The 21,404-nt window shown below is 40.5% G+C and overlaps 1 long non-coding RNA gene across 1 annotated transcript; it reads left to right on the forward strand.

Annotated features, from left to right (window-relative positions):
• Positions 1–828: 828 nt before the first annotated feature.
• On the forward strand, positions 829–18,908 carry LOC144584925 (uncharacterized). Its single transcript, XR_013539414.1, has 2 exons — positions 829–13,017; positions 13,119–18,908. It is a non-coding gene; the product is annotated as an uncharacterized LOC144584925 (long non-coding RNA).
• Positions 18,909–21,404: the final 2,496 nt, after the last annotated feature.

Below are 21,404 nucleotides of genomic sequence, written 5' to 3' on the forward strand. Positions count from 1 at the left end.
TAATTCTTACTTTCTTCTCCTTGGTTTCTTTTCTGTACATGGCATTTTAGCCTATAATCCTGTATATGTCTTGTTTCTAACTTGTGAAGAACTTTTTATACAACTCGCTGTCAAGTCAGTCTCATCGGCAACTTGACTCGGGGTTTGTTTGTTTTTTCAATGACTTGGACTTGACTCATGACTCAACTCATCCACCCTTCTCTTTTTTCTGATGAAGACAGCTTGTTTTTAATAGGGACTTGGACTTGGGACTCGGGACTTGGTACCATAGACTTGGACTTGGGACTTGATACCAAAGACTTGGACTTGGGACTCGGGACTTGGTACCAAAGACTTGGACTTGGGACTTGATACCAAAGACTTGGACTCGGGACTCGGGACTCGGTACCAAAGACTTGGACTTGGGACTTGATACCAAAGACTTGGACTTGGGACTCGGGACTCGGTACCAAAGACTTGGACTTGGGACTTGATACCAAAGACTTGGACTTGGGACTCGGGACTCGGTACCATAGACTTGGACTTGGAACTTGATACCAAAGACTTGGACTTGGGACTTGGGACTCGGGACTCGGTACCATAGACTTGGACTTGATACCAAAGACTTGGATTTGGGACTCGGGACTCGGTACCAAAGACTTGGACTTGGGACTTGATACCAAAGACTTGGACTTGGGACTCGGGACCAAAGACTTGGACTTGGGACTTGATACCAAAACCTTGGACTTGGGACTCGGGACTTGGTACCAAAGACTTGGACCTGGGACTTGATACCAAAAACTTGGACTTGGGACTCGGGACTTGGTACCAAAGACTTGGACCTGGGACTTGATACCAAAGACTTGCCAACACTCCTGTGTACTAGTAATTTTAGACTCCATGTTCAGAGGCAGACCGTGACAATGTTACTTTCTTAAAGCTACAATTCCCAGAATTTTGGGGGGGGGGGAGGGAAGACGGATTCAGGAAGCTACTGGTCCTCCAAAATATAACTTTTCAAAGGTTTTGTCAAAAGAGAGTACAGGACAGAAGCCTAAATAACAGCAGGAGGAGAGGATGCTGACTCTTACACCTGCTTCTCAGAGACATCTGACTGGCCATTTTTTTTGGGGGGGGGAGGGGAAACAGGTTACTGGACCACAGGGTTTTGTCTCTTAAATTCTTTACTAGGTCAATGAAGCAAAGGAGTAAGGTAAAGGTAAAGGTTCCCCTTGACATTTAGTCCAGTCGTGCCCGACTCTAGGGGGGTGGTGCTCATCCCCTTCTCCAAGCCATAGAGCTAGTGTTTGTCCGAAGACAGTTTCCGTGGTCACGTGGCCAGTGCGACTAGACATGGAATGCCGTTACCTTCCCACCGAGGTGTTACCTTTTTATCTACTCACATTTGCATGCTTTCAAACTGCTAGGTTGGCAGGACCTGGGACAAGCGACGGGAGCTCACTCCGTCACATGGATTTGATCTTATGACGGCTGGTCTTAGGACCTTTGCAGCACAGAGGCTTCTGCGGTTTAACCCGCAGCAGCACCACGTCCCACTAAGCAAAGGAATAGTAGTTGGTAATTATGTGAATGTTAACACAACTGGCCCATGAGAAAGAGTGGACAATGTGCCATCGGTACAGTGGCTTTAAATCAGAAACCTCTTTGTTTCTGCACCTGTTTGGACTTAGTAGCAATGTAGAGATTGTCACCTCACAACGGCACAAAACTTTAGCAGGGGAAAGAAAGCAACAAGGAATTACAATTCCTCTGAGTTGGGTGTCATGCCACGGCTCAGCACGAGGAGCTGCTCTTTCTGTCATGTTGCCTGCTTAACAGGTGCAAAAGAGCAATGAGTATATGTGTGTGTGTGTGGGGGGACACACAGCTGTTTTAAGGTGGCCTGGCATATCCCATTATGGCTGTTCACAAGTAACTCAGCTTTCCAGCCTGTGGACCGAAGGTACATTTTCCTTAATCAATTTTTTTAAAGATTCCTGATGGGCTCACCCAGATGACATCTAACTGAACTTGCCCACTCTCCGAAAGGTGTTTATTTAGGATTTACGTTCAACAGGTTCAGGTTTATTATATATTTCTTGAATGTTGACTTTTGCAGGTTTTTGGGGGTGGGGTGGGGGAGAGAAAGAAAGATGGAGCTGCCTGTTGTAAGCCTTATATTGTTTTGCAATAGACACACAACTTTCATAACATTGGCTCTTTATTTCCGCTGAAGCAATGAAGTTCAGACTGTATCTATGATTGATATTCTAGCAAGCTGCAGCAGAGGAGAAGGACAGAGGGAACAAGACCACTCCATCAGCCCTGCTGAAATATTGCTTGTCTTTCCCCCCCTCTTTCTTCCTCATCTCCTTTTTCCTTTTGTGTCTTGTCTTTTTATGTGTAAACTTACTTATTGGCGAGGACTGGCTTTTATATGTAAGCTGTTCTGAGCATCTTTTTAGTTGAAAACCTAAATTTAGAATGCCAGTAGTAAGAGTAACAATGATAAAGACAAGTATCCTTGTCAAGCTGTATTGAATAAAGAGGTGAACTCTTTCCCGTATCCTTCTTGTCCATGAGAAGAAACTGTGATTGTTTTCTACTTGTCTGTGAGATACGCTCTGCTGCTATGATGGAGACTTCCCACCTTTGGGAGAATTTGTGTGAGTGTGTGGTGTTGGTCAAATGCCATAAATTCATAAAAAAAGATAAACAAGAAAGAAAACCAACATAATAGCCATGGCCTTGGGGCCTTGTTACTGAAACCCTGCGAGGCAAGTCATGGAAGAAGGGCCTGAATAGGATTGGTGCCTCATGAGAAGACCCAAAGGAGGTGGGGCACTTGACAAGATGCTTAAAAAACAAACCAAAAAGCCGACCAACTTTTGTATTTGCTGTATCACCTTCCCACCTATATTGGGCAAAACCCTGCAGTTTAACTTTGTCCTGGTGTGATTCAGACTGGGTACCAGAAACATGTAATTTAGACTCATGGAAACTTTCCGGTCCTGCCCTTTAAGGTTCTAAGGCCACCTTGGGCTTTCTTTTGACACGGGGAAGCCTTTGAGAGCATCGGAACATGGGAGGGAGCCTGTAATAGGGAAAAAACACACAGCTGGATCTCTGTTGCTGGGATTGGGACCTCCAGTGCTGATGTTTTACTACTCAAGTCTTCACCATCCACGTCCTGAGACTCCTGAAAGCTTGCTGTGGCCAAAGGGGAAATCACCGATCCAGGTTATGCTGGCCCAAAGTTACCTCAACAAGATTTTGCCCCATGTATGGAAATTTTGAATGGAAAGCTTTAATTCATTTAACGTCCATTTTTCCTTTCCATTAATGTGACATGTGTGAAGAGCTAGACTGACGTTCATTTTTCAGGGAAAAAAGAGAGAAGGTTGCCACATTCTTTTTCACTTTCTATAGGCATGCATTTTTGAACTAGAATCCCTGCATTAAAAAAAAACACCCACCTCTGCTATTTATTGTTCTCGCCACGTGCCAGATAATGTATACGACTCTGCGAGCAGTATTACTCATCAGTTTATGTTTATTTGATGCCCTCTATCCTAACATGGGCAAGGTGCAATTTTTATATATTTGCCTGGATATTTTTATTGCCTTACAATAAAATAGCACCCATCTAACACTACAAATGCTTATGTTGATGACACTCGGAAGAAGAAGCATAAATAAGGAGGCAGAACTGCCAATTACTCCAAGATCAAATCTATTACTGCTGTAACAGCATCCTCACTTTTCACAATCTTACCACTGTATCCTAGCCGTCTCCCATTTCCTTGTGGGAAACAAGATAAGCTTAGCATGTGTGTCCTGAAAACTAATACCAACAGACCACTTAGAAGAGAGTGTTGATAAGCATGTAGAATGAGGCGGTAAGAAGGATGAAGACCTATAGGTCCTTTAAGCGAAAAATCTGTGCTTGGTCCTTTACTGTATGAATCGTGTAGGAAAGAGGATTATCAGAGAAAGAGAGATTACACCCAAAGAAGGTAGCGATGGTCAGTTTGCAAAATGGAAAGAGATCAGTTCAAATCTGCTAGAGTGAAAAATTGAGTCCAGGCTGATTCAAGAGGTGACAGTTCCAGAAAAGAAGCAAGCAAGCAAGAATTTCCAGGAATAATTTTAGGACAAGCAGAGGGGCTCTTACCATGACAGTGAGAACCCCTCATCTTGTGTGTTATAAATAAAGACTGAAAGAACTTGGCATGTTTAGCCTTGAAGAGATGAGACCTAGGGGGAGATAAAATAGCACTTCTCAAATACCTGAAAGATAGTCATACAGAGGAGAGGCTACTGTTCTCTATCATCTCAGAGTGCAGGGCACATAAAAATAGACTCAAGCTACAGAAAGCCAGATTTAGGATGAATATCAGGAAAAACTTCTTAACTGTTAGAGCAGTACGACAGTGGAACCAATGACCTTAGGAGGTGGCGAGCATTCCAACACTGCAGCCATTCAAGAGAAAACCAGACAAGCGTTTGTCAGATGTGCTTTGATTTTTTGTTGTTGTTTAGTTATTAAGTTATGCCTGACTCTTCGTGACCCCATGGACCAGAGCACCCCAGGCCCTCCTGTCTTCCACTGCCTCACGGAGTTGGGTCAAATTCATGTTGGTCGCTTCGGTGACCCTGTCCAGCCATCTCATACTCTGTCATCCCTTTCTCCTCTTGCCTTCATGCTTTCCCAACATCAAGGAGTCTTCTCTTCTCATGAGATGGACAAAGTATTGGAGCCTCAGCTTCAGGATCTGTCCTTCCAGTGAGCACTCAGGGTTGTTTTCCTTCAGAATTTATTGTTGTTCTTGTTCAGTCATTTAGTCGTGTCTGACTCTTCATGACCCCATGGACCAGAACACGCCAATTCTCTATCAGAATTGATAGTTTTGTTCTATTTGCAGTCCAGGGGACTCTCAAGAGCCTCCTCCAGCACCACAGTTCAAAAGCATCAATTCTTTGGCGGTCAGCCTTCTTTATGGTTCAGCTCTCACTTCCATACATCACTACAGGAAAAACCATAGCTTTGACTATGCATACCTTTGTTGGCAAGGTGATGTCTCTGCTTTTTAAGAGGCTGTCTAGGTTTGTCCTCACTTTCCTTCCAAGAAGCAGGCATCTTTTAATTTCATGGCTATTGTCCCCATCTGCAGTGATCATGGAGCCCAAGAAAGTAAAGTGTGTCACTGCCTGCATATCTTCCTCTTCTATTTGCCAGGATGTGATGGGTCAGGTGGCCATAATCTTAGTTTTTTTGATGTTGTGCTTCAGACCATTTTTTGCGCTCTCCTCTTTCACCATCATTCAGAGGTTCTTTAATTCCTCCTCACTTTCTGTCATCAGAGTGGTATCATCTGCATATCTGGGGACTAATGTACCTTAGTTTGGTCATCAATCCAAATGGAGACAGCCAGGAAATCAGGAGAAGACAGAGACTTGGAAGGGCAGCAATGAAGGAATTAGAAAAGATTAAATGTAAGGATGCATCACTGGAGACTTGACAACATGTAACAAAAACAATTAGATACAGAGCAGATAGAGGTATTGTGGCATAGATCAGCTGCACATGGACTAATATCGGTAATACGGATTGGTTAGAAAAGTTTGAATTGTACATTTTTAGAAAATTTCCTGATGGTCTAATAGCATGATTTTATATAGTAATTTTATTTTGTTTATTTTGTTTTGTTTATGTTTACATCACTGATCATGTCCCAACCACCAGAAGTATTTGAACTAATATATTTGAAAGCAATTAGAATGCTAGACAAGGAACAAACTGGGGAGACTATGCGGACACTCCTCCTTACTTTCTGCCATCAGAGTGGTATCATCTGAATATCGGAGGTTGTTGATATTTCTTCCGGCAATCTTAATTCCATTTTGGGATTCATCCTGTCCTGCCTTTTGGATGATGTATTCTGCATAGAAGTTAAATAAGCCGGGGGACAATATGCAGCCTTGTCATACTCCTTTCCCAATTTTGAACCAATCAGTTGTTCCATATCCAGTTCTAACTGTTGCTTCCTGTCCCACATATAGATTTCTCAGGGGGCACTCCCATTTCTTTAAGGACTTGCCATAGTTTGCTGTGGTCCACACAATCAAAGGCTTTTGGGTAGTCAATGAAGCAGAAGTAGATGTTTTTTCTGGAACTCTCTGGCTTTCTCCATAATCCAGCGCATGTTAGCAATTTGGTCTCTAGTTCCTCTGCCCCTTCGAAATCCCGCTTGTACTTCTGGGAGTTCTCAGCCCAGATACTGCTGAAGCCTACCTTGTACGATTTTGCTAGCGTGTGAAATGAGTCAAATTGTACTGTATTTGGAGCACTCTTCAGCACAGGCCTTCTTTGGGATTGGGATGTAGACTGATCTTCTCCAATCCTCTGGCCACTGCTGAGTTTTCCAAACATTGTGGCATAGTGAGTGTAGCACCTTAACAGCATTGTCTTTTAAGATTTTAAATGGTTTGACTGGAATGCCATCACCTCCACTGGCATTTTTGTTAGCCATGCTTTCTAAGGCCCACTTGACTTCACTCTCTAGGATGTCTGGCTCAAGGTCAGCAACCACACTATCTGGGTTGTCCAGGACATCCAGATCTTTCTGTGTATTCTTGCCACCTCTTCTTGATGTCTTCTGCTTCTGTTAGGTCCCTACCATTTTTGTCCTTTATCATATCCATCTTTGCACAAAATTTTCCTTTAATATCTCCAGTTTTCCTGAACATATCTCTGTTTTGTCCCTTTCTAATATTTTCCTCTGTTTCTTTGCACTGTTCATTTAAGAAGGCCCTCTTGTCTCTCCTTGCTATTCTTTGGAAGTCTGCATTCAATTTTCTGTAAGTTTCCCTATCTCCCTTGCATTTTGTTTCCCTTCTCTTCTCTGCTATTTGTAAGGCCTCCTTGGACAGCCACTTTGCTTTCTTGCATTTCCTTTTCTTTGGGATGGTTTTTGTTGCTGCCTCCTGTACAATATTACGAGCCTCCATCCATAGTTCTTCAGGCACTCTGTCCACCAAATCTAGTTCCTTAAATCTGTTCTTCACTTCTACTGTGTATTCATAAGGGATTTGGTTTAGATTATACTTGACTAGCCCAGTGGTTTTTCCTACTTTCTTCAGTTTAAGCTTGATTTTTGCTATGGGAAGCTGATGATCAAAGCCATAATCAGCTCCAGGTTTTGTTTTTGATGACTGCATAGAGCTTCTCCATCTTTGGCTGCAGAGAACATAATCAATCTGATTTCGGTATTGCCCATCCAGTGATGTCCGTGTGTAGAGTTGCCTCTTGTGTTGTTGGAAAAGAGTGTTTGTGATGACCAGCTTTATCTCTTGACAAAACTCTATTAGCCTTTGCCCTGCTTCGTTTTGAACTCCAAGGCCAAATCTACCTGTTGTTCCTTTTATCTATTGACTCCCTACTTTAGCATTCCAACCCCCTATAATGAGAAGAATATCATTCTTTGTTGTCAGTTCTAGAAGGTGTTGTAAGTCTTCATAGAATTGGTCAATTTCAGCCTCTTCAGCATCTGTGGTTGGTGCATAAACTTGGATTACTGTGATATTGAAAGGTCTGCCTTCGATTTGTATTGAAATCATTCTATCACTTCTGCGATTGTATCCCAGTATAGCTTTTCCCACTATTTTGTTGACTATAAGGGCTACTCCATTCCTTGTATGGGCTTCTCGCCCACAATAGTAGATATGATAATCGTCTGAATTGAATTTTAGTTCACTGATGCCCAGGATGTCAATGTTTATTCTTGCCATCTCCTGTTTGACCACATCCATCTTACCAAGCTTCATAAATCTTATATTCCAGGTTCCTATGCAGTATTTTTCTTTGCGACATCAGACTTTCCTTTCACTTCCAGGCATGTCCACAGCTGAGCATCCTTTCGGCTTTGGCCCAACCACTTCATTAGCTCTGGAGCTACTTGTACTTGTCCTCTGCTCTTCCTCAGTAGCATGTTGGACGCCTTCCAACCTGAGGGGCTCATCTTCCAGCGTCATGTATTTTAGCCTTTTGTTCCTGTCCACGGAGTTTTCTTGGCAAAGATACTGGAGTGGCTTGCCAGTTCGTGCTCCAGGTGGATCACGTTTAGTCTCAACTCTCCACTGTGACCTGTCTGTCTTGGGTGTCCCTGCTCGGCATAGCCCATAGCTTCTCTGAATTACTCAAGCCCTTTCAACACAACAAGGCAGCAATCCAGGAAGGGGTTTGAGCATCTAGTATAGGTCAAAACATGCTGGTAGGATACAGACAAGTTAGCACCAGGTTCATTTTTGATCGTCTTAGACCATTTCCATACATAGATGGATATGGCTTATAGAGATGCACAACTAATTTCTCCTTACTTATTTTTTTTTTCTTTTCTGTGCTGCTTCCCCTTTATTCCAGAAACCAAAAGTCTTCAGGAAATTGTGGCTTTCATCCATCTTTGTTTCTATTAGCTTGGGAGGAAGCCCACTTCACCACGGGAAGCACGCAGATGAGTCCAAATGGCCTTGATTTATTTTGAGCTTCAGACTTCAACCTTCCAGACACGATGCACTTCACTAAAAGCCAATCTGGACAAACGGAACAAACTATTCTTGCCGTTTTTTTATTTCCAGCTATAGTCAACCTATTATACTCTACTTTCCAGTTTACAACTGATTTCTTATTTTTAATTTTTTCAAATTTGTAATTTCTTAATTTCTAATTTCTCAGTAGTCAACCTTTTTATTTTCACTGATAGTGCATATTCAGATTTTTGAATTTCAACATAGATTCTGGACTCATGTTAAAGCAACAGGCTGTAAATCAATATGATCATTTTCCGGACTGTTGGATTGGGATCAGAACAAAATTGTGAGGTCAGTGAGCATCCCTAGTGGCTTGGGTTTAACAGTCTTTGATAGTGAAACTAGTTCTTGTTGTTATCAGTGCTCTAAAGAACACTGTTTAAAGAAAGGACATTCAATGCCTGTAGACAATGTTTTAAGTACCAAGTAAGACAAAATAGAGTTGACAAATATTTTTTACTATGTTTAATAAACCTGTTGAATTTATTCTTGACCGGTGATTTGAATGAAGGAACTGGGTTGGAAATGGGAGTGGGCTCACAAAATCCTCATAGAAGGGCCATGAAATTGATTCAATCCAATCAATCGAAAGCCTACAATAGAAGATACAGCTATAGCATCCGTGACATATGTTGTCTGGACTCTGCTTAAATACCTCCAGCAAAGAAAATCCTTCCACATATGAGATAGCCTGTTCTATTGTTGAACAGTTTTGATTATGACGAAACATCTTTTAATGTTTAAGCTAAAACCTTCATATTGGCTCTGCCAATACAGAAAAAAAAAACTACACTACCTTTTTCTACATCAGTCTTTCAGATATTTGAACACTTCAATCATGTCTCTCCTTAACTTTCTCTTCTTTCCACAACTGCTTCTGATATGTAGTTTCCTGACCCGTCACTATTTTGGTCACTTCCCTCCTTCGGATACACTCCATTATGTTAGCAATATATATATCGCCTCCACACCAGTGCTGAAATCATCGTTCTTCCTTCCTGCTGCTCGCTGCAAAATGAATGTTGTCCTTCCAAGTACACGAGATTAATTGTCAGTAATTGAACACAGTTTGCAGGCTAATTATGTAAAAATTGATATTAAAGGAATACTACCGGATTGATGGAGTTTAGCAGTTCATATTTAGTTTTACAAATTACATGAGTTGAGAGGCAGCAGTAAGAAACAATAAAAAATCCACTGAGAAAGCTGCTAAAGCAAATTAAGGTTTACTAGTCCTTTGAAAGACAAATGATTCGAGTGCCTGTAATGTTGGGAGGGCAGTAAAAATTGTTCCTGACATTTACTATAGATTTAAAATATCAAATGGTCTTGGATGCCATATGTTGAACACATTTCATTTTTTTCCCCTTTGAGGGTAAATGCTGTTTTATTTGAAAGGACAGTAAAGGGTGGGGGTGCGTAGAAACCTAGAATACCATCTCCTGGATCTAGCTGTCTGATATTTTAGCATGAATATCGCAAAATCATGTGGTTTCCAAACTTTATCCCAGAGGACCCTATAGTGTTTTCTAAGAGTTCTTACCAAGGATGATTGTAACAATACACAACTATCTTCAGGGCTATAGCTCAGTGGTTGAGCCCCTGTTTTGTGTATACAACTGTTGCAGGTTCAAACTCACCTGCCTTCACTTGAGTAGTAAAACAGGTAATGAAAAAGACTTATGTCACTGGAATGGATTTCAACTTTGTACCTTTGGTTGGAAAGAAGTTCTCTTCTGTTTATAGTGGGTTCTTTATAGTACAGTATGTTGTCTTTTGACCTACTTCTTATTCTTCTGCTTTGTAATAAATCACCTTGGGAAGTGACTTTTAATGAAAGTTGGCATGCCAAGAATAAAATGAAATAAAACTTTAATAATATATAAATTGACTGACAAATAATCTGGCCTAATATAAGTGAGTGTCTTCTGTTTCTATGAAATTACCTGTCTATTAATTCTGACAACATTCTGCAGGAAGCTACAAAGGACCATTGGGAGCATGGGAGAAACAAACTAATACCCTGTTTCCCTGAAAATAAGACCTAACCTGAAAATAAGCCCTAGTATGATTTTTCAGGATGGTTGTAATATAAGCTCTACCCCAAAAATAAGCCCCAGTTAAGTGAAACCCTGCCCTCCACCCTTGTGCAGCAACCAGAAGATGATATGACTGTATTTGAATAGACGTTGATTGTTGTACATGGAGAAAAAAAAATTCCCTGAAAATAAACCCTACTGGGTTTTTTTTGGAGGAAAAATTAATATAAGACCCTGTCTTATTTTTTGGGGAAACACGGTATGTTACTTTTGGGGGTAAAGAGCGAATAACACTGCTCATTTTTCAAGAGGAGGTAAATTAATAAAATGATCGAGAATCTGGACATTTCCTTAAGGAAGTGTAAATTAAAACTCAAAGGTAGGGTTTGGACTCAATGACCTTCTAGGATCCTTCCAACTTCATTATTCTATCATTTTGTGCCTCAAAGATGGGTTACTAGTACTGAACTATGCTGTATAGAAATTGGGTTATTCAAGGAAAGACAAGGCACAATGAAGCAAGATGGGCAATGGAATAAAGAAATCAGTGATGATCTTGGATCAGGAGAAGAGAGTAGAAGACTGCAAACTAGATGGTTTATAAAAATCAACAGGACTGGTGTGGATATGAATAGCACAAAACAGAAATTATTAAACTAAAAAGGGAAGGTCTATAGTCAATGTTAGTTGTCAATGGAGTAATGAAGAAGAAGAAGAAGAAGAAGAAGAAGAAGAAGAAGAAGAAGAAGAAGAAGAAGAAGAAGAAGAAGAAGAAGAAGAAGAAGAAGAAGAAGAAGAAGATCAGGAGTATGCTATTGAAGGGATGTGGTGGCGCTGCGGGTTAAACCTCAGAAGCCTCTGTGCTGCAAGGTCAGAAGGCCAGCAGTCGTAAGATCGAATCCATGCGATGGAGTGAGCTCCCATCGCTTGTCCCAGCTCCTGCCAACCTAGCAGTTTGAAAGCATGTACTGTAAATGCAAGTAGATAAATAGGTACCACCTCAGTGGGAAGGTAACGGCGTTCCGTGTCTAGTCGCACTGGCCACATGACCACGGAAACTGTCTTCAGACAAATGCTGGCTCTATGGCTTGGAAACGGAGATGAGCACCGCGCCCTAGAGTTGGACACAACTGGACTAAATGTCAAGGGGAACCTTTACCTTTACCTATGCTATTGGGAGAGAAGATATCTTTTATAAAACATGATGATATCCAGGTGGTTCTTATTCCTTTCAGGAGAAATGATACAATTCTGCATAACGTTCAGACTGGTCAGCCACTGGAAACAGCAAGAGTCACCTGCTCAAGTTTTACTGATATCCTGATATCTTAAAGCGAAGGTGAAATGTGTTGTGGTTTGTTTGTTTTTTACATTTTTGTTTCCATTTAAAGATGTGTTTACTGGAGAATATAGTTAGGTAGAGCCAGTGCAGCTCTTTTAGTTTAAATGTTTTTTAGGTTTCTACTTCTGGGGAGCATGCCACTGTCAAAACATCATTTTGCTTTTAAAATTATTTCTATTTTTATTATTATTAAGTTAGGAAGTTTTGAAGGGAAAAAAAGAGAAGGCTACAAAATAATGAAACTGACCGGCGTTATGATGATCAAAGCATCATAAAACGTAAAAGGGAAGTTGGGTAATGGCAACAAGCAATGATAATTATTCTTTTTATTTTATTTTTAAAGCAACTTCTCAAACGCTGGAAGTATTTGGTGTGTTTCAGAATGTGTACTTACTTTCTATAACCAACGTGGCCAATGGTCCTTATGTATTAAATGCTCACTGTAGAATACAGTCCGGTATCATGCCAACCTCAGGCTAAGCCCTCTTGCAAATTGCGAGTTGGAGAACACTGCAAGGGCAATCTAACGGTTCACTCTAGAGATAGGAAGAGGGACAGAAAAGCAGAGATGGAAGACAATTCTTGGCTCTTCCTGTTTCCACTATAGGCTTTATAGGAATTTTTGAGAACTGGAGGGCAAGGTGAGCATTTTTGCTGATTCCTTCTATCTCCTGAAAAGCTACAATTATGACTTGGAGTTATTTGATTATTTGATATTTCACTGCAGCATAGTGCTGAATCGGAGGCTGTTGAAGAGGAGATGCTGGAGACTAGTAGTACTGCCAAAACTGGGGGCGGGGCGGGGGAGAGTACAGTTGATTAACAGAGGATAGTGCAAGAGGTAACAAGGTCACTGAAGTTTATTACAAGAGTTCCTACAGATTTTTTATTTATTTATTTATTTATTGCATTTATACCCCGCCTATCTAGTCATTTCGACCACTCTAGGCGGCTAGATGACCTTAGTGTCTTCCAGTTGGCTTCTTTAACGAAGATGATGAAGCAAAAGGAAAACAGGAAGCGATCTCAGTGGAAGAACAAAACAAGCGGAAGTGTTCCAATCTGCAGGTAGATCTAGAAAAGACCGGAGGAAACCACACTTGATCTGTCTGTCTTTTATCAGCCCCTGGTTCAGATCACTCACTAAATCTGTTGGTTCTCTACTCTAGGGAAAGCCACCAGTATAGTGAAGAAGTGAAACTCTGAGAGGAGCAAGGGAAGAGGGGGAAGACTGGCAAATATCCCTTCCTGTTATCCTGCAGTAGGACGCTCCCACTGTATTATGGTTGAGACTCCTGTGCACGGAGGGTCAAGTCTCAATCCAGCCTGATGAATAAAAACCTCTGCGTAATGTTTAGTTATAAGACATTTTAATAAAGTACTGTGGAATTTCAAAGCTGGTTGATGAATCAGTTGACAAATGTCTCCTTAAGTAGCTGGAAATCATATTGTTCATGAAATGGGATGATGAATTTTATTGAACTGAGTTGTAGAATAAAGAGAAACTCCGACAATGTTATAGATCCCAGGTCTCTGGCAAAAAAGTACATGTGCCATGTGAAGTTCCATAGATGATACAAGAGAAAGCACAACCTTAAGTCTGGCCATATGGTAATGCAGAATATCACTGAATGACATCACAAAGCAGACTGGTCTCTATTAGAAAAAGTAAGCCAGAAGCGTTTAATGTCCGAGAAGTGATGAACAGAAGCGGAGCATGAAATAAAACTATTTCCCCTTGAGGATGCTTTTAAGAAGATCATGTCTAGACTCTAAAAGCTAAGAGTCTTTTGCACATTGGATGCAGACCAAAGAGTTTGGCAAGTCAAACTTTGCAAATAAATATGCAGAATTCTGTGTTTTCTTCCCACAATCTTTGCACGAAGGCAAACAAGGATCTCAAGAGAAGACATATTTACCCAAGGACAACTTAGGTCTTGGCTGGGAAGGGCATGTCTCATTCCAAACTGTTGCGGTAAGGCACTCAACTTTTCCAGCAACGGGCCAGCCATTGCATTACTCAAATGCATGATGCATGTCAGAGACAATGCACGTAACTGGCCAGCAGAAAATCGTGGGCTGAGTAGATCAGCAAAGAATTTGGTATGTGCCCATTCAAACATGCTGTTGCTTCAGCAAATGCACAAATACATGTAATTTACAACCCAAGACATGCTTGTTTTAGTCTCCCAAAGTGGCTGACAATGAATCATAGGGTAGCTGCTAACAGATCATCAGCAGGCAATGGCATTCTGTGTAGGTTAGGAATACGCCCCCCCTCAAATCCCCCGTACAACTGAGAATACCTCGTACAAGGTTATGTTTGCTGCTATGTATCATTTTTAATAGTTTTTTATATTTCTTATTCTGTTTTTAAATTTTAAGAATTCCTTGTTTAATATTTTTAAATTGCTATTTCTATGCTGTTTTTGTATTTTTAGATGTTTTGTGGGCCATCTTGAGTCCCACTGGGAGAAAGGTGGCACAGAAATGTAATAAATGTAATGTAATCAATAAATGCCAACACAAGGAGCAATGCAATTCTGGAAAGGAGGACAATGAGAAGAAGAGTTCTCCAGAAGGTCCCACTGGTGGTGGGGAGCACAACTATTATAGTTTGTATTTTATATCTTGTATTAATTTACACAAAATAGAAATGTAATAAAATGAAAGAATGACTGTGTTGGCATTTTTAGCCAGTAAGTAGAAGCTAATTCATTTTAGAAGTTAATTCAATTTGTGTGGGACAATGAAAGATCAGATTTCAGAGTCCTATTCAAGTAAAGTAAGACTGTTGTATCTGTGGGATCAGTACCTGTGGTTTTGTTTATCTGCTGCTAGAAACTATTACAGTCGTGCCCCGCTTTACGATTACCCTGTTTAACGATGAATCCGCTTAACGCTGAACTTTTTGCGATCGCTTCACGGTGGTTTAAATGGGTTTTTTTCGCTTAGCGATTATTGGTTCCCTGCTTCGGGAACCAATTTTCACTTTACGACGATCAGCAAACAGCTGATCGACGGGTTTCAAAATGGCCACCGGATGAAGAAAATGCCCCCCCCTGTTTTTAGGAACCATTTTTCGCACTACAGACACCGAAAATGGCCACCCCTATGGAGGATCTTCACTGGAACCCATTGGAACACATTGAGCGATTCTCAATTCATTTCAATGGGTTTTTTTATTTCGTTTGATGACGTGTGCACAATTTTGCTTAACATACCATTTTTCCTCACACAACGCCAACTTGACCGGCCCATTAGTGGGCACTTTGTTTAACATGATAATTTTATTGCACAATTTGGGGGCTTGCAAATTGTGAAGAAAAACTGAGCTCACATCTTGGTTCAGGAGTGCGAATTTTAATAGTTCACATTAAAATGCAAGCCAACCCAGTTCCTCCCTTATCCTTTGTAAACGGTTTCTATCTCTGGATTGGCTTGTCCTGTCACGGGAAAGATGCACTGCTTCTTTATACGTGATCATGATGCAGGTGCAGCTAGCCATGATTATAGGTAGGTAAAGATGCACGGTCCAAAGCAAGGAGCCAAAGAAAGCAAAGAGCAATAGAAAACCACACAAGGGTTTGAGGCCAAGGACAACAAAGCAGGCAACAGCAAAAGAAATGGCTGTCCAGACAGCCATCAACCTTTTCCTGCTTCCTTATATAGGACCCCTGAGGGAATCTATTTGGATTTGGTTGCTGTGATGACATATGCCAAAGTGCAAGGTTAGGAATGAATCTTTACAGTTGCAGGAGATGAGGGCCATGTCAACACTGTGCATGTGTTAAAACGATCATGCGGCTGGTTCAGACAGTTCCAAACCCCACCCATTCTCATTTCATTCCACTTTGATGGTATGCATGGGCTGGGGAGCAAGTCAATAATATATAAAAGAACAAGAACCAATACCTTTAAAAAATGTAGAAGTTACATTCCAATGTAGTTCTTTCCTTTCAGCACTCAGCCAGTTCCGTACTAAGGGTTTACCTATAAGTTGGTTGACCGAGAAAACATCCTCCACCAGTATTTCCTTCGAGGTTTTTAATGTTGCATTTTTTTTGTTAGAAGCCTCTTTATTTTTTAAGACTTATTTTATTGTAGCATTATCACTTCTTAATTTCCATGCAGTTTAATCACACTGGGTTATAAAGCAAAACATCTCGGTACGTATGAGAGTATCTAGTGGAGCCTGCCCATTTGGTCTTTTTTACTGTCCCTGACTCATCATCTTATCCTCTATGCATTCATCAGTGTTTTAACAACCCTTCCTAAAAATGTGATGTGATGCATAATTTCGTTAAACATGTTTGGCTTTATTATTTCCGTATGAGAAACTTCTTTATGCACAAGAACTTTTGCGTCTTGTACTTACCGGGAAGTAAACACCGCTGAACTCAGTGGGACCAATTTCAAATATACACAGGATTCAGCTGTATGTCTTTGGGCTTTATAGCACCTCTCAAGTTTATCGTTCCCCCACTTTGTCTGAAAATAACTTTCAGTGGGTCTGCTCTAAGTATGACTAAAGGCTCAATCATACGTGTCAAAAGAATCCCACTTATACCGATTTTGACATGATTTGGATTGTTTCAAAATTTTCCGTTCATACAACACATGGCTAACATCAATTTATTTATCCAGGCAACTGGTTTATTTCCTCCTCGCCAGTGGGGTTGTTTTAAAATGTACTGATCATGTATCGATTCAATTCATTCAAATTCTGCACGTGTGAATGTTGCTGTAGATTTATTTCCTTTGCAAAGGGGTCAAGTTTTTGGGCACTGTGGCCACTTTGTGGCCACTGTGCTTGTACCCTTTTATTTATTTATTTTTTAAAAAAGACATATTGGTAAATTGCTTGTTATAGCAGCAGCCACCACAAAAACAAGAATACATTGCTCAGAAGGAGACAGCCTTCCCCCCTCTCCTTTGTGGGTGGGGAAAGAAGGCTTGAGCAGAGAAAGGGCCATTTCCTGCTTGGGGTTGTTTGAGGGGGGAAAGAAAGAAGCATTGGCATTTATTGATACACCAATAAAGTTTTTAAAATAAAATAAAAAGGGGGCAGTGGGGCCAGCATTCCTCCAAAATCATGATGATAAAAGAATTGACTTAAAATACTTGACAGCGTTGTCTGCTAAAATGGTTCAAATAGCTAGAAATGAAACAATTTTTTTCACAACAGGGTGAATGTTCCTACCACGTGACTGCATTTGAAAATGTATCGATTCCAAAAAGGGGTGAACATAAAATGATTTTTTTAAATGTGAGATCAATCCTTAAGATCCAATCCACTGTTGCCCATCTTTTCTATCCATAACTAATATCTGGATCAGGGGTATTGGGGTGGACATATGGATCCACAATGCCTCTCTGATACATTTTCTCCCGCAGCTCCCGGAAATGAAATTTCTGGATTCGGGTTCTTAATCATGCTTTAAGTGTGGCGGGTGCTCAGAAAGACACATGGGCCAAAATATGTGGGGTATAGGTGGGTGGGGGGGAGTTAAATAAAATATCTGGAACTGGCTTTATGTCTAGACTTATAATTCCATGGAAAACTCTGCAAGCTATCTAGACAAAAGGATTTGGAAAGTTACCTGCAGAGATTTGGCTAACGTAAGAATGAAAATTAAAGGCTGGAATGGTCAATCTTAAATCTGGTTGAGAGAAAATAACTTTCGTCTGATCACCAGTTTATGAAGAACAAAAGAAAGAAAGGGAGAAAGATTGAGGGAGAGAAAAAAATTAAGAATTGAAAAGCATAAAATTATGGTGGAATGCAATTTAAAAGAAAGTACACAATGTAAGCTTTTATATTCAGCACCCCCCTGTGTCTAACTAATTAAAATTACAGTCAAAATGAAAGAGACTAAACTTGTAAATATCTTTTCTGCTCATGATATTGTCTTTTTAATCATCTTTATATTCAAAGTCTTTACTTCACTCATTTAGAGCTTTGCAATTCAAAAAGCGATTTATTCCATTTCTTAAAACCTTTCTTCTTCAGATGTGAATTTGGAATGTCTTGTTGTTTGTTTCTTTCTTTTTTCCTACCTGACATTGTGAAATCATATATTATATTGATCATTACAAAATATATTCTACGTTATAAAATATTTTAATTTGAGAAGTTCTATTTCATAAAAAGGGTAATCTATTAGCTCCTGCTATGTATATTTAAATACACTTTACACACAAAAAGCAAGGACCATTTCTGTTTCAAAATCATGTTTTTATGGAAACAAACTTAAATATACAAAACGTTAGATTATTTTATAATATTAATATTGTAAAAAACATACCGGTACATGTAGTAGCAGTTATTTAAAAATTCACAATGAGTACAATATAAAATAAAAGTAATTAATGAAAAGAAACTTATCAACTTAATAACTTACTTTATTTAATTTGATTTTGTCTAATGTTGGCTGTGTACACATTAGTCCTGTTCCAGCAAAAGAAAAAAATATATTCTAATCCTGAGAAATGACCCATTTAAAATACGTTTATCATTCCAGATATGTTTATGTACAATTAGCTGATTCATTATGTACCTATATTTTTGAATATAAAATGCAAGGGAGTTACAGGCATTAAGCCATGCAGTTATAATAGTTAGGAAAGGACATGTTTAGGAAATTTATTTTGGGGCAATCATTTAAAAGAATGGAAAAGCAGGAATCACCCTGTAGTAAAAGATCACACACTGAGCCAAAGGTCTTATTTTACAATTCACAACCACTATTTATGAGGGGGAAAATCTTCGGTGGACAGTCTGGAAAACCTCCAAATATTTTCAAGGTTTGTAAGGGATTAGCAGTACGCTTCTGAGCCTCCAAAAATCAGGATAGCATATGGATTGGTCTGGCGTGTCAGTGCTGGGAATGTCTGCAAGGGGAATATTTTTTATAATTCAAGGAGATGCAAACGAGGTATTAGAGAACCTATGTACTTTATGTGAAGAAGGCTGCTGATTTATAGGGTGGCTACTGGATTCCTGCCAAAAGACGGAATTCTGGGGAACCAAGAGCACGTTTTGCACAAGCGCTTACATAACACCTAAGGCCTTTTGAAGCTACATTTTAGAGAAACAGGTGCACACAAGAACCACAATGCAACCCAAGCAATGTGCTGGAATGGCCGCCTCCATGCACAGCAGTATGTTCACCATGAATAGCTGCTAGTAGGGTAATATGGATACAAGGTGAGCTGCACCCTAAGCTTCCACTTAACCTGGGTATTGGGATGTGATGACAGCATAGTAGAAATAGGCATAAACGGCCTTTCGTTTTCCAGCTGAACAGCTATCCGGTACCCACTCAGAGAACCATAAAACTAGGCACGATGTAGCAGCTCCCTCATTACTGGTAGGCATCCTTCAGTCTCAAAAGACTATGCTAGTGTGCTCTGTATGGAGGACTTGGAACAGCGTCTAGTGTGGCTGAGGAGGCCAATTCGAGAGTTACAATCTCTTCCACACTGAATACAAGTCCAATCTGTCCCCTGTCCAGCTCCCTGGTTTTGCTTCCCTTGTGACTTCCTCTTTGCCTCAGCCTGCTGGACAAGGGTCTCTTCAATTTGGGAGAGGCCGTGATGTACCGCCTGCCTCCAGTCTGAACGATCAGATGTCAGAGTTTCCCATCTGTTGAGGTCTATTCCTAAGGCCTTCAGATCCCGCTTGCAGATATCCTTGTATCGCAGCTGTGGTCTCCCTCTGGGGCGATTTCCCTGCACTAATTCTCCATATAGGAGATCCTTTGGAATCCGACCATCAGCCATTCTCAGAACGTGCCCAAGCCAGCGTAGACATCGCTGTTTCAGTAATGTATGCATGCTGAAAATTCCAGCTTGTTCTAGGACTACTCTATTTGGAACTCTGTCCTGCCAGGTGATACCAAAAATGCATCAGAGTCAAAGCATATGGAACATGTTCAGCTTCCTCTCTCGCTGTGCACAAAGGGTCGAAGACTCACTGCAGTACAGGAGTGTGCTCAGGACACAGGCTCTATAGACCTGGATCTTGGTATGTGTTGTCAGTTTCTTATTGAGCCATACTCTCTTTGTGAGTCTAGAAAACATGGTAGCTGCTTTCCCAATGCGTTTATCCAGCTCGACATCTAGAGAGAGGGTGTCAGAGATGGTTGAGCCAAGGTACACAAAGTCATGAACAACCTCCAATTCTTGTGTGGAGATGGTAATAGAGGGAGGTGAGTCCACACCCTGGCCCATGACTTGTGTTTTCTTCAGGCTGATTGTTAGTCCAAAGTCTTGGCAGGCCTTGCTGGAACGATTCATGAGTTGTTGGAAGTCTTCAGCAGAGTGGGCAACAATGGCTGCATCGTCTGCAAAGAGGAAGTCCCGCATGCATTTCAGTTGGACTTTGGTCTTCGCTCTCAATCTAGAGAGATTAAAGAGCTTTCCATCTGATCTAGTCCGGAGATAGACACCTTCTGTTGCAGTTCCAAAGGCATGCTTCAGCATGACAGCAAAAAAGATCCCAAAAAGTGTTGGTGCGAGGATACAGCCCTGTTTCACTCCGCTTCGGATGTCAAAGGGATATGATGTTGAGCCGTCAAAAACTACAGTGCCTTTCATTCCATCGTGGAAGGACCTGATGATGTTAAGGAGACGAGGTGGACATCCAGTCTTGGGAAGTATTTTGAAAAGGCCATCCCTGCTAACCAAGTCAAATGCTTTTGTAAGGTCTTTACTAAGGTAGTATGAATGGTTAGATATACATATACAGCACTTTCTCTGTTGTGAATAACGAATATGAATATGATTCTTAATTTGATAATCCTGTTCACAGGGTGGATCAATGATTTTTTAAAAAAAATCAAATTGATTTAAATCATGATTTATTTTTAAGTGATTTTTTTAAAAATCTAAATCAATTTGATTTAAATTAAATCCATCCTGCCCTGTTCATAGGCACTTTTTGTTTCTTAAAGCAAACGATCACATCTGAGCCAGCCTTACAGATTCACATTCGCGCAAAGCACAACATTGGCATTATTGAAATGAAAACTGTTTCTAAATGGCTCCTGAGGAATTTAATTAAATTATAATAATTTGGTCATGGAACCCAAAGTCTATATGGAAATGAGACCAGTTGGCCACAATCCCACTGAGGATTTATGCCAGCGTAAGTGTATTTACCTTTATAGAGTATATGTAACAGCCCATCTATGACATAAGTTGTGTCCAGTCTTTAACAACAACAGATCCTCATTATCTCCACCTGCGAGGGGGTATTAATATTCATATGAAAATACAAATACCCCCATCTCTAATAAGGATCCATCTTTTAAAAAAAATCACACACAGGTAGCTAGCTATGGTGGAAAGGCTTGTCTGAAGAGAAAAGTTCTTGGCCTGCTTGCAGGACAGCAATTATGGGGGCAGCTTGGCCTCTAGTGGGAGGGAGTTCCAAAGTCTGGGAGCAGCAA

This window comes from Pogona vitticeps, chromosome 1 (genome assembly GCF_051106095.1).
Source record: "Pogona vitticeps strain Pit_001003342236 chromosome 1, PviZW2.1, whole genome shotgun sequence".
Classification (NCBI taxonomy): domain Eukaryota; kingdom Metazoa; phylum Chordata; class Lepidosauria; order Squamata; family Agamidae; genus Pogona; species Pogona vitticeps.